The 14,811-nt window shown below is 39.9% G+C and overlaps 1 protein-coding gene across 2 annotated transcripts in view; it reads left to right on the forward strand.

Moving 5' to 3' along the window:
- The window catches only part of LOC117188796 (zinc finger protein 271-like), a 68,942-nt gene that overhangs the window by 10,864 nt on the left and 43,267 nt on the right, over positions 1-14,811 (forward strand). The gene's annotated exons all lie outside the window — the stretch shown is intronic.

The raw sequence follows: 14,811 nt of genomic DNA on the forward strand, positions 1-14,811 counted from the left end.
TTAATATATATTTAAAAAAATATTCTCCAGGAAGATAAATATCCATTTTGAAACGCCCGTCCCGATGAATGCCTATATCTCAAAGATTAAGAGCTAAAGCGACAAAATGTTGTATCTTGTCTTCAGGGATAGCATACTATTAGAAGTGTATTTCAAAATTTCGCCCCCACAAAGGATAAAAATCTGTGGCATCCACAATTTTGAAGATACGAGAAATCCTTAAATCCCATATCTACCAATATGCAAAATCTGAATTAGATCGGATCGTTATTATAGCCAAGAACAACACATGAAATTGCAGTGGTTGTAACCCCCCTTGCCCAACCGCTCCCACACACTCTTCGTCGTGCAATGTCTGATGTTGGTGTGAGAATAGAAAAGAAGGATAGAGATGTAAATAAAAAATGTAAAAAAATGGAAACAAAAAAAATCTAATACATACACATCTCCCAAATGGTTAGACCGATTTTTATGAATCTTTTTGCCAAAAAATAGGAATTGATTGATATTCGCGATACTAAACGACAAATAAATATATTCTAAAAATTACATAAATCATTAGTTCACATACATATGTATATACTAACTGAAGTTGGCTTACAACGTTCCCCTCGTTACAGATGAAACTAATATATTGTAATAAAAATTACATAAATCATTAGCTCACATATATATTGACTGACGTTGGCTTACAACGTTCACCCTCGTTACAGTTGAAAAATTGTGGAAAATAATTATGTTTGAGAATTATGTTTAGCTTTGTTCGCTTCTCATTTGGATTCACATTACATTTATAAAGTTGAAGCGAAGTTGAAGTAAGAAGCGAAATGTAGTGCTGTGATTTAGTAAAAAACATCTAAATTATCTATTATTATCAGGTAAGTGCAGTGCTTAAATAAAAACATGTGTTGTGCGTGTCTTAGATAATAATAATGTATCAATTGTAAATGAGGGGGAACGTTGTGAGTTGCTGCTGCGACCGCAACTCTACATTTATACCCGATACATAGTCAGTTTGGCTACATTAAACGACAAAGAGTGCGTGCGAGAGAGACAGAAAATCAGTCAGAACGTGTCGACGGGCGCTGCGTAGCCACTGCAAATTGATTTGTTACTTTTGGCTATAATAATAATCCGATCTGATTCGGATTCGGCAAGATTCGGCAATTTGATATGGCCATTCTCTATGATTGTGCGTTTTTAATTTTCTTCTATCTTCAAAATTGTTTTTGCCACAGATTTTCGTCTTTTGTTTGGTCGGAAGGGGGTGGGGCGAAATTTTGAAACATACTTGTAGCAGTGAGCTTCCTACAGTGAGTATAAAGAAATACACTTGTAGCAGTGAGTTCTGCAGTGAAAAATTACAAATAGTTTTGTAACAGTGAGAGCTCTACAGTCAGATCTCATAGTATCTGAGATCTGTGGATGCCTCAGCTTTTCGATCTTTGCGGGGGCGGAAGGGGGTGGGACAAAGTTTTAAAAGATACTTGTGCAGGTTCGATATCAGGAATGTGGATACAAAATTTGGTTGCTCTAGATCATATAGTCTTTGAGAACTAGTCCCTAATATTCACGGACAGACGGACGGACGGACAGACAGACATGGCTCAATCGACTCGGCTATTGATGCTGATCAAGAATATATATACTTTATGGGGTCGGAAACGCTTCCTTCTGGACGTTACACACATCCAGTTTTACCACAAATCTAATACACCCCACTACTCATCTTGAGTATCGGGTATACAAATGCGCGAAAATATGTACCTGCTCGACTCAAGCCTCACATAAAAGGGCTGCCATTCTGTATTTGTTGTTGGACTTCTCACAAATGGAATTTTCGTGCCCACCGAAGATTATAGCAATATTCGCTTAGATGCATTCACATTATTTATCTTAATTTTTTTTTATTTTTGGATATCTTAGTTGGAGCATACATAAATATAAAATCAATATGATAAAAAAAGAACAAAGAAAACTATGAACAAATATTTATAATTTGAACACAGTTTTTTCACAATTTCAGGAACTTAACTTTTTATACCCGATACAAAACCCCGCCCACTTCCGCCCCCACAAATAATGAAAATCTGTGGCACCCACAATTTTAAAGATACGAGAAAACGAATATGCAGAATCGTAGAGAATGACGATATCTTTTAGGCTGCAGAATCTGAATCGGATCGCATCATTATTATAGCTAGAATGAAGAAAACACATTTAATTTTTTCTCGCCCTGTCTCTCTCTAACACACACGTATCTAGCCGGCTTTGCTTAGCGCAAAACATTAGAGCCTAGATCTCAAAGACTATAAGAGGTAGAGCAACCAAATTTTGTATCCACATTCCTATGATATCGAACCTGCACAAGTATCTTTTAAAACTTTGTCCCACCCCCTTCCGCCCCCGCAAAGAACGAAAAGCTGTGGCATCCACAGATCTCAGATACTATTAGATCTGGCTGTAGATCTCTCACTGTTACAAAACTCTTTGTAATTTTTCACTGCAGAACTCACTGTTACAAGTGTATTTCTTTTTGCTCACTGTAGGAAGGTCACTGCTACAAGTATGTTTCAAAATTTCGCCCCACCCCCTTCCGACCAAACAAAAGACGAAAAACTGTGGCAACCACAATTTTGAAGTTAGGAGAAAATTAAAAACGCACAATCATAGAGAATGGCCATATCTACCAGATTGCCGAATCTTGCCGAATCCGAATCAGATCGGATTATTATTATAGCCAAAAGTAGCAAATCAATTTGCAGTGGCTACGCAGCGCCCGTCGACACGTTCTGACTGATTTTCTGTCTCTCTCGCACGCACTCTTTGTCATTTAATGTGGCCATACTGACTATGTATCGGGTATAAATGTAGAGTTGCGGTCGCAGCAGCAACTCACAACGTTACCCCTCGTTTTTATTGTGTGTTTCGAGTAAATTCCCAGCTCACAGCTGATATACAGTAAACATTGTTTTTTTTTTTGTTGAAACAACTGTTTTACAAATCGAACATATTTCAATAATTTCGATATTTATTTTTATATAATTGCGGCCAATTAAAAGTACTTTATAGAAAATATGTACATTCACTACTTCGATTTTTTTATTATTAGATCAATAAATGTCGTCTATGTCATCGGGGGTCGTCATCGACGCGTCCGTAGTACCCTGCCTGGCTAGCTCGTCGGCGGCGTCATTTCCCTCAATGGCCCTGTGGCCATATAAGGAAGAAATCTAACTGCTCTGCGATTTCGTGCAGAGACCTGCGGCAGTCATTTACAGTCGCTTAATTCGACGATAACGAGCGTAAAGCTTTAATAGCTGCTTGGCTGTCCGAGAAGACGGACTCTAAGTGCGTGTCTAGAAGTAGTTTGGAGACGATAGGAATGGCCTCCTTGATGGCCACAACCTCCGCTTGGAACACACTACAGACTCCGCCTCCCACGCGGCCGTCTAACTTTGAGCCATCAGTGTAGAAGTGGACATTTGCAGGTCCTGGTTCGCCCATCTCCCAGTCCTCCCTAGGTGGGATTGATATCTGGAAAGGCGTCGAGAGGTGATCACTGGGGATGCAATAATCTGTCCTCTCCGGTAATTGCGGGAGTCTCTTCAGGATTCCCGAGTGCCCAAGCCCATTCTCTCATTCTGAGGGTGGTAAGTGTTGCCACCTTCTTTCCCATGATATCTACGGGGAGGAGTTGCAGCACGGTATCCAGGGCTTCCCGTGGTGTAGTACGTAGCCTGCCAGCTATGCATAGCTCTGCCATGCGTTGAACTCTACTGAGTCTGTTGAGAAAAGTTCATTAGGGCTGGCCACCATACTACCACTCCATAGAGCATGATTGGTCGTATGATGGCGGTGTATAGTCACCGAACTATATACGGGGTCCGCATTCCGCATTTTAGTCCGATTGCTTTCCTGCATGTGTAAAGGGCCAGTGTGGCCTTCTTTCCTCCATCCTCTATGCTCAGTTTCCAATCGGATTAGGCCAAAATACTTGGCATTGTTGCTAAAGGCTAGCGCTTCCACACAGAGTTTTGGGGGATTCAGTACCGGAACTTTGGACTTCTTAGTGAAAGGTTCCGTTATAGACGGGTTGACTCCCAGCCCCAGTTTCGGATTCCACCTTTCAGGTTTCTCCGGCCTCTGTTCTTGCCAGAGGGGCATGATTATCTAGAGCCTTATTGCAGGCGTCGATGAAGATCTTAACAAGACAAGTCGTGGCGTTCCTAGAAAACTCCTCCTCAGGTGGGGACTCAGGAAGAACACGACAGAGGTAGTCAGAGTACCGAGTCCAGTTTGTCCACCTGAGGTTCTGGAATCTAACTGGCTTCGGTAATGAGGAGAATACAGTTGCCACGTACCGTCCAAGCAGGACTGGGCTTTACAATTGCAAAAATTTGTTTAATTTTTAATATTTTTTTAAATCTGGATTATTTTTTTTACATAATTTATGGGATCAAAAGCGTAAAAAAAAGATAAATTTGTTGCATTCCGTTAAACTTAAAATGTGTAGTAATATATAAAAATAAACTTAAGACACGTCTGCATTTAAAAAGTTTAAGCTCGACAACGCAACTATTGAATACATTAATAAAGTAAATAGCCTAGGTTTCGTCTTCAACAGTGCATTGAGTTGGCCAGTGCATGGCTCTATCCGTAAGGCGATAGGGAATATAAGTTTTTTGCTACACAAATGCCTTTAGTATGCAAAGGCAAAATCACAGTTGGTGTTTTCTAACGATATATGTTATGTAGCTCGTTATGTATATAAACTGAAAAGGTCAGATAACTCTAAGCAACTAGATAAACGCATAAAAATAAAAATATATATAAAAAAAAAAAAAATTAAATGTGATGAAATAAAAACAAAACCAAAATATTCCGACTAAATTTTAAAATTGAAAGATTATAATGATAAATAGAAAAAAAAAAGAAAACAAATTAAATTGAGCTAATGTTTCGTAGTAACAAGGGGAACGTTGTGAGTTGCTGCTGCGACCGCAACTCTACATTCATACCCGATACATAGTCAGTATGGCTACATTGAGCGACAATGTGTGCGTGCGGGAGAGAGAAAACGTGCCTGAACATGTCGTCGGGCACTGCGTAGCCACTGCAAATTGATTTGTTACTTTTGGCTATAAAAATGATCCGATCTGATTCAGATTCGGCAAACTGGTAGATATGGTCATTCTCTATGTTTAATGTTTAGTGTTCAACTATGGACAGTTAAACTGTGTAAAAATATAAATGTACAAATCATAAAATTATCTGCTACTGGAAAGTACGGTAACACAATACAAGGCAGAAGAAAGTTAACTTAAATTATTCGTTATGGAAGATTCTACTTTGGAAGCGCAAGTATCAAAGGAAAAAATTTATTGTAATTGCGGCAAAGGCTACGGAAAGATTCATGGTCAGAGTAGTTTGAAGAACAAAGAGGAAGACGAAGAGGAAAGTAATTCCTATGGGATGCGGAATGGGACAGCAATACTAATAAGGCTAATGAGAGCCGAGGATTCAACCTCGCCTAGGAGAAGTTTGTGGAGAAAGAGAATTCGATGACAAGTCCTGCGGCTTTCAAGAGAGTGCAAGTTAATGAGACGCAGCCTACTCTCATAAGAAGGAAGATGACGAGAGCGGTCCCAATTAAGACCGCGCAGCGCAATGAGAAGGAATTGTTTTTGAACGGACTCAAGCATATCTTGATATTTTTGGTAATGAGGAGACCAGATACAGGAATCATATTCCAAGATAAGCCGGACCAGAGAAACGTAGACTAGTTTAGTGGTATTGGGGTCAGAAAATTCCTTCGACCATATTTTGATAAACCCAAGGACTCCTTTGACTTTATTCCGAATATATGAGAATTAAAACATAAGTTAGGTACGAAGACAATGCCTAAGTCACTAACTTTGTACAGGCGTTGCAAGGAAATGTTATTAATTGTGAAGTCAAAAAGGTAAGGCTTGTTGCGATGGAAGGTCATGACGTTACATTTGTCAAGAGGAAGAGCGTTAATAATACACTAATTGTTGAGAGCGTCGAGATCCGATTGAAGAAATAACGGGGTCACCGGATCGCTGTAGCAAAAACATAGCTTGACATCATCAGCATACATTAGGACTCGTGAATTAGGTAAAACTTGGGGAAGATCATTGATAAAATAGTTTAATATTAAGGGACCGAGATGGATAGAAAGAGAGATGGTTTAGAAAGAGAAGATTGGAAGCGGACACGCTGAGAACGGTTGCAAAGGTACGCATTAGTCCAGAGAAGAAGTTTAGTCGGAAATCCTAGTAGAGATAGTTTGTGGATGAGGAGATTGTGATTACCTGAGTCAAAAACTTTACTAAAATCAGTATAAACTGCGTCAGTTTGACATCCTTTGCAAGTCCGGCAGTAACATAGGAGGAAAATTCAAGGAGGTTAGACGAAACTTACCGACGTTTTACAAATCCGTACTGTGATTCTGATAGCAGGGAACTACAAAAGTGTTGAAGCTGAGAAGTAATAAATTTTTCGAAGAGTTTAAAAATGGCAGATAAATTGGAGATACAACGGTAGTTCGATTGTGCGTTTTTAGTTTTCTCGTATCTTTAATATTGTGGATGCCACAGATTTCCGTACTTTGTAGGGGCGGAAGGGGATGAGGCGAATTTGGAAATGCACATGTAGCAGTGAGATCAAACAGGAGTGTGGATACCAAATTTTGTTGCTCTAGCCTTAATAGGCTCTGAGATCTGTGGATGCCACACATTTTCATCTTTTGCGGGGGCGGAAAGGAGTGGGGCAAAATTTTGAAATATACTTGTGCAGGTTCCGTATCACAGGAGTGTGGATGTCAAATTTGGTTGCTCTAGCTCTTATAGTCTCTGAGATCTAGGCGCTCACTTTTTGCAATAGGCAAAGCCGACCATGAAACGTGTGTGTTAGAGAGAGACAGAGCGAGAAAAAACGAAAGTGTTTTCATTATTCTGGCTATAATAAGTCTACGATGTGGTTCAGATTCTGCAGTCTAGAAGATATAGTCATTCTCTACAATTCTGCGTTTTCTGTTTTCTCGTATCTTTGAAATTGTGGATGCCTCAGATTTTCGCTCTTTGAAATACACTTGTAACTGCGACATATCACAGATGTCCGGATATAAAATAACGTTGCTCTAGCTCTTATAGTCTTTGAGCACTAGGCGCTCATAGGGACGGACAGACAAACATGGCTCAATCGAGTCAGATATTGATGCTGATGAAGAATATATATAATTTATGGGGTCGGAAACGCTTCCTTCTGGACGTAACACACATCACTTTCACCACAAATCGAAGATACCCCTATACTCATTTTGAGTATCGGGTATAAAAATAAATGTTCGTGTATTATAAGATTAAATTAAGGTAAATTTTTCATAACAAAATTGGAAAAAATGTTTTGTAGTCAGATGAGACTAATTTGTTCGCATTTGGTGGGAAAGCACATATTGGACACTTTAAGAATACTCCCCACGACCCGGGGTACTCTATTAAAATCGTTAAGCATGATGGTGGAAACGTCCTGTGTGATGTTTTTGCCATTCGGGTATTGGTCCAATACATGGCAAAGAAAAAAATGTGCGCTTCCCACTATGTAAACATTCTCCACAGTGTAGCACGTGTGCAGCAGCTGATTTTGTTTGCCACTCCAAGGGCAATGACAGCTGCTGGCGATGCAGATTCGGTAACCGAATTCATCGCCTGGGAGAACGTGCAGCCCATAACTTTTATAGCGTCTGCGTCCGTGGTGTCCGCAAGCTCACTAGCTGTCCCGTCAATTCCGATCCCACCAGTAAATAGACTATCCGCTTCTATACAAAGCAATATAAAAGCCGTTGGATTAAAGGTGGAGAAGTTTAATTTCTCTTATGCCAGGGAGATAGCTTCATTTAAAACGAGGGGGAACGTTGTGAGTTGCTGCGGACACCGCAACTCTACAGTTATACCCGATACTTAGTCAAAATGGCTCTCCTCCGGCAGACGCCGCTAATATTGAACGACATGACAAAGAGTGCGTGCGAGAGAGACAGAAAATCAGTCTGAGCGTGACGTCGGGCGCTGCGTAGCCACTGCAAATTGATTTGTTCCTATTGGCTATAAAAATGATCTGATCTGATCCAGATTCAGCAATCTGATAGATATGGTCATTATCTATGATTCTGCGCTTTTAGTTTTTTCGAATGTACAATATTGTGAATGCAACAGATTTTCGTTCTTTGTGTGGGCGGAAGGGGGTGGGGCGAAATATTGAGATACACGTTTTATAGTAAGATCTAACAGAAGTGCGGATACCAAATTTGGTTACTCCAGCCTTAATAGTCTCTGAGATTTTTGAATATCCCCAGATTTTCGTCCTTTGCGGGGGCGGAAGGGGGTGTGGCGAAATTTTGAAACAAACTCGTCTCGGTCCGATATATTAGGAGTGTGGATACCAAATTTGGTTGCTCTAGCTTTTATAGTCTCTGAGATCTAGGCGCTAATGTTTTACTCTAAGCAAAGCCGCCTATGTTACGTGTGTGTTAGAGAGAGACAGGGCGAGAAAAAATGAAATTGTTTTCTTGATGCTGGCTATAATAATAATACGATCCAATTCAGCTTCCGCAGTCTTAAAGATATGGTCATTCTCTACAATTCTACGTTTTTGGTTTTCTCATATCTTTAAAATTGTGGATGCCACCGATTTTCGTCCTTTGTGGGGGCGGAAGTGGGCGGGGCGAAGTTTTGAAATATTTTTGTAGGAGTGACATATCACAGAAGTCTGGATCCAAAACATCGTTGCTCTAGCTCTTATAGTCTTTGAGCACTAGGCGCTGAAGGGGACGGACAGACGGACGGACGGACAGACGGACAGACAGACAGACAGATAGGGCCCAATCGACTCGGCTATTGATGCTGATCAAGAATATATATACTTTATGGGGTCGGAAACGATTCCTTCTGGACGTTACACACATCCACTTTTACCACAAATCTAATATACCCCAATACTCATTTTGAGTATCGGGTATAAAAAAGGTTTCTCCCCAACTCATTTTGACACCATTTGTTTTGCCAAATTTTGGCCACCTATTCTGAGGAAAGCTACTCTGGTCATCCGTACCCATACGGTTTACCGAGGTCGAACGGCATTTTCAGTCCCTTTTTAAATGAATGTTCTTTACTTTAAAATCTTCGACTAGTAAAGCCGGTGTTTTCACCGGGTCCACACGGGGTTCCAGGTTGTGTACTCAGGTACTGTGCCGAGACACTGTGTGGACCCTTGCTTAAACTATTCACCCTGTCCATTGATTCTGCTTTCTTCCCCCCCAATCTGGAAGGAATCGTTTATAATTCCTCTCCATAAAAAAGGTAACAAGTCTGACGCAAAAAATTATAGAGGTATAGCAAAGCTATCCTCTATTCGCAAAATGTTTGAGAAGGTTTTAACGCCGCACTTGCAACATCTCCGCAAGTCACTCATATCTCCAACTCAGCATGGATTTATAAGGCGCCGATCAACCACCACGAACTTGTTAGAGTTTACCTCTTTCATTATTAAAGGCTTTCAAGGTAACTTACAGACGGATGTTATTTACACCGACTTTAGTAAAGCATTCGACTCTGTAAACCATTCCCTTTTAGCGCATAAACTTGACCTTTTAGGGTTTCCGCCCAACCTCCTGAGATGGATTTCTAGCTATCTTTGTTTCAGGTCTCAAAGAGTCCTCTTCAAAAACTCCCTCTCTTTACCAGTAAAGGTTTCTTCGGGAGTACCACAGGGCAGCCATCTAGGCCCCTTACTCTTCACACTCTTTATTAATGACTTGCCTTCAGTATTAACATACTCTCGAGTTCTTATGTATGCGGATGATGTTAAACTCTGTGTCCAGTACAAGGACATTTCATTTCATTCTCGCTTGCAATCCGATCTCAATAACTTTCAGTCATGGTGTTGTGCAAATTTGTTACACCTTAATGCCTCGAAATGCAAAGTTATGACATTTCATCGTTCTAGCCCCTTGTTGGCTCCCTATACCCTATTTGGTGGTTCTCTTAAGAGAATTACCCTGGTGGATGATCTGGGTATTATGTTAGACCCCAAGTTAAAGTTTTCCGAACACATTTCTACCATGTTAAATAAGGCCATGGGCGTGCTTGGGTTTATAAAGAGGTGGTCAAAGGAATTTGACGACCCCTATATAACAAAGACTCTCTATACCTCGCTTGTTCGTCCGATCTTAGAATACGGCTCCTGTGTATGGTGCCCTCAGTACAAAGTACACCAGGACCGTATAGAATCAGTACAGAAAAACTTTTTACTTTTTGCTCTGCGGGGCCTTAACTGGGATGAAGGTGTGAGACTCCCATCTTACTCTAGTAGACTGCTATTAGTCAACCTCCCATCCTTCGTTAACCGTAGAAAAATGCTTGGTGTGATTTTTATGCACAACTTGATCAGGGGTGACATAGACACCCCTGATCTGTTGAGCCGCATAAACTTCACGATTCCCATTAGACTTTTCATTGCATGAACCGTTTAGGGTCTTACGCTCGGATTATAATTCCCTCCACCATATTATATCCACCACTAATTCTCTGCCTCTTATTAAATCACTAATCCCTACACACCTTTCTAGCAATTAGTAATTGTAGTTGTATTGTATTTTGAATGCATGCCTAGTTCTTTCAGTAACTTTAATGCTAATTTTCCTCGAATATTAGTCTAACAGCTATCTTTCCTGCATGCTCGCGTAACAGCCTTCTGCTGGTGTCACACGGGCCACTTGACGGTGCAGTAATTGCATCGCCTCTTGAAAGATGCAGTCATTGCATGTCAACGTCCAGAGATGGCTACATTAAGCGACAAAGAGTGCGTGCGGGAGAGACAGAAAACGTGTCTGCACGTGTCGTCGGGCGCTGCGTAGCCACTGCAAATTAATTTCTTCCTTATGGCTATAAAAATGATCCGATTTGATCCAGATTCAGCAATCTCATAGATACGGTCATTCTCTATGATTTTGCGTTTTTAGTTTTCTCTTATCTTCAATATTATGGATGCTACAGGTTTTCGTTCTTTCTGTGGGCGTAAGGGGGTGGGGCGAAACTTTGAAATACACTTGTGCAGGTTCGTTATCACAGGAGTGTGGAGACCAAATTTGGTTGCTCTAGCTCTTATAGCCTCTGAGCACTAGGCGCTCATAGGGACCTACAGACGGACAGACATACATGGCTCAATAGTCGGCTATTGATGCTGATCAGATATATATTTACTTTATGAGGTCGGAAACGCTTCCTTCTGGACGTTACAGACATCTAATCTAATATACCCATATACTCTTTTGAGTATCGGGTATAAAAACAAAAGTTTTAACAGCGAAATGGAACAAAATATTTTTAAACTGATCCTCCATATTGTCGAAAATTGGTCAACAACAACTGGTCATATCGCAAATTTTTGATAGAGATTAGATTAGAGAAATTAGGAAGATCAATTCTGAGTGATAAGCAACCATTTTTTGTCCGGATGGTTTTGGAGAACTGATGATTAATACCACACACATCGCCCCACTCAATAGATGTACATATAAGCACTCAAAACATCGAATCAAGTCCTTAAAACCCGATACTCAGTAAGTATGTGTGTTGGTAACTACGTCCCTTCCGCCAGAGGGCTCACATTGCACGGGAAAGAGTGTCAGAAAGAGAGAGAATGAGTAAGGAAGGTGTACCGTAGTCAATAAAATTTTTAATTTTCTTCTGGCTGTAATAATTCCGATCTAAACCAGATTCGGCAATCTGATAGATTTGATAGTTTTATATGATTAATTGTCCGTTTCCGATTTTCGTCCATTGTGGCGACGGAAGGGAACGGGGCGAAATTTTGAATTGTGTAATATCACTGAAGTCTGAATACGATATGTAGCGACCCCCCTATGGTCGCGTGTACGATTCTTAAAACCCTTAAAGACGATAGTATATTATATGAAAAATGTACCTCGCTCGGTTCAGAAGTTTTCCAGTTTTTAAGGGCAAACAGACTGTTGGAAGCTGCCGAGCTTTTTCGGCAACTCTGACTCCAAAATTTATAATTTATAATAAGTAATACCTTTACATATGTAGGTTTGTGCGTGTTTTCCTCAATCTACTTTGATGAATATTGATATTTTTTTTTTTAATTTATGCTAAATTGAATAGAGATTTGAGGAAAATTAAAATTCACCGTTTTATTTGGCTTGTGCCGGAAATATTGGTGCCTAAAGTGTACATTTTAGTGTGTCGTATTAAAGTGTCGGGGAGTGTACATACATAATCAATAAAGAATGTATTCTTTTAGGTTTTTTTTAATTAAACAAAGTTTTCTTTAAGTTTGAGCTTGTGATATAAATACCAGAGTTATAGCATTTTATAAATAGGGATGGATTTTGTATGATCATCTCTGAGACCTCGATTGAACTGCAGTTTTTGGATAAAAGTCTTTTCAGTAAGTATTAAATGTATGTACATAACGTATGAATGTTAATGTTGTACCTTAAATCATTTGTATTCTATTTAGCGTTTCAGGGGCGGTATTTAATCTAAAGACAGCACTTTCAGTTGTGACCAGATTTTTTCGAATTAACCCTTTAATATGTTTCCCAATTCTAATCGATTCGAATGCAAAAAATAGATATTCGGAGCCATGCATATATTTTTTCTCTACATTTACACTCCCATAAAAAAAACATTTTACAAAATGTTCTGGTTTAATACCACAATTTTTTTCATACTTACTATACAGACTCGTATATCTTTTGGTACGTTTCGGTAAAAAATAAATTTCTTTCTATGTTGATCGTGTTGTCAATTACTGTTTATAAAAAAAAAAAAAGATTTTTTTAATATTAGGTAAACACACGATCGTATTCCGAGGAAAACCAGAGCTACTTACACCGACGCAGAGATACTTTGGGTACAAATTACAGATCCGTTTCGATTGATTTTCTAAAATTTTGCAGTTGGAAAAACAGTTTTGGTACTTGCTTAAATGATTGCAAACATTCAAAAAATTTATGTTTTGCGTTTGACAGCATCATATTTCCCAGAATATTCTGGACTATTGACAGTTTCATTCAATCGTCTTTTAATATTCCAAAAGATCTTTAAAACTAGGTGTAATATTAAAACGAGTAGGAACGTTGTGAGTTGCTGCGGACACCGCAACTGTACATTTATACCCGATGCTCAGTCAGTATGGCTTTCCTCCGACAGACGCCGCTAATAGAGTGCGTGCGAGATAGACAGAAAGTCATTCTGAGTGTGACGTCAGGCGCTGCGTAGCCACTGCAAATTGATTTGTTGCTTTTGGCTATACAAATTATTCGATCTGATCCAGATTCCGCAACCGGATAGATATGGTCATTCTCTATGATTGTGTGTTTTTAATTTTCTCGAATCGGCAATATTATGGATGCAACAGATTTTCGTCCTTTGTGGGGGCGGAAGGGGGTGGGGCGAAATTTTGAGATATACGTTTTATAGTGGGATCTAACAGGAGTGCGGATACCATTTTTGGTTACTTTAGCCCTAATAGTCTCTGAGATTTGTGGATGCCCCAGATTTTCGTCTTTTGCGGGGGCGGAAGGGGGTGTGGCAAAATTTTGAGACAAAACGGTCAAGGTCCGATATCACAGGAGTGTGGATAGCAAATTTGGTTTCTCTGGCTCTTATAGGTTCTGAGATCCTTGAACTCATATTTTGCAATTGGCAAAACCGACCATGAAACCTGTGTGTTAGAGAGAGACAGAGCGAGAAAGAATGAAATTGTTATCTTGATTCTGGCTATAATAATTATACGATCTGGTTCAGATTTTTCACTCTAGAAGATATAGTCATCTTCTACAATTCTGCGTTTTCTGTTTTCTCGTATCTTTGACATTGTGGATGCCACAGATTTTCGTCCTTTGCGGGGCGGAAGTGGGCGGGGCGAAGTTTTGAAATATTCTTGTAGCAGTGACATATCCCAGAAGTCTGGATCCAAAACATCGTTGCTCTAGCTCTTATAGGCTTTTGAGCACTAGGCGCTGAAGGGGACGGACGGACAGACGGACAGACAGACATGGCTCAATCGACTCGGCTATTGATGCTGATCAAGAATATATATACTTTATGTGGTCGGAAACGATTCCTTCTGGACGTTACACACATCCATTTTCACCACAAATCTAATATACCCCAATACTCATTTTATGTATCGGGTATAAAAAGGTTACCTTTAAAATAAATTAAATTTAAATAACTAGAAAAAGTTAATCAATAAAAACGAGGGGGAACGTTGTGAGTTGCAGCGGACACCGCAACTCTACAGTTATACCCGATACTAAGTCAGTATGGCTCTCCTCCGGCAGACGCAGCTAATATTAAACGACACGACAAAGAGTGCGTGCGAGAGAGACAGAAAATCAGTCTGAGCGTGACGTCGGGGGCTGCGTAGCCAGTGCAAATTGATTTGTTCCTTTTGGCTATAAAAATGATCTGATCTGATCCAGATTCAGCAATCTGATAGATATGGTCATTATCTATGATTCTGCGTTTTTAGTTTTCTCGAATCTAAAATATTGTGGATGAAACAGATTTTCGTCCTTTGTGGAGGCGGAAGGGGGTGGGGCGAAATTCTGTGATATACGTTTTATAGTGACATCTTAAAGGAGTGTGTGTACCAAATTTGGTTTTTCTAGTTAATAGTCTTTGAGATTTGTGGATGCCTCAGATGTTCGTCCTTTGCGGGGGCGGAAGGGGGTGTGGCGAAATTTGGACACGAAAC

Source organism: Drosophila miranda, chromosome 4 (assembly GCF_003369915.1).
Source record: "Drosophila miranda strain MSH22 chromosome 4, D.miranda_PacBio2.1, whole genome shotgun sequence".
NCBI lineage: Eukaryota > Metazoa > Arthropoda > Insecta > Diptera > Drosophilidae > Drosophila > Drosophila miranda.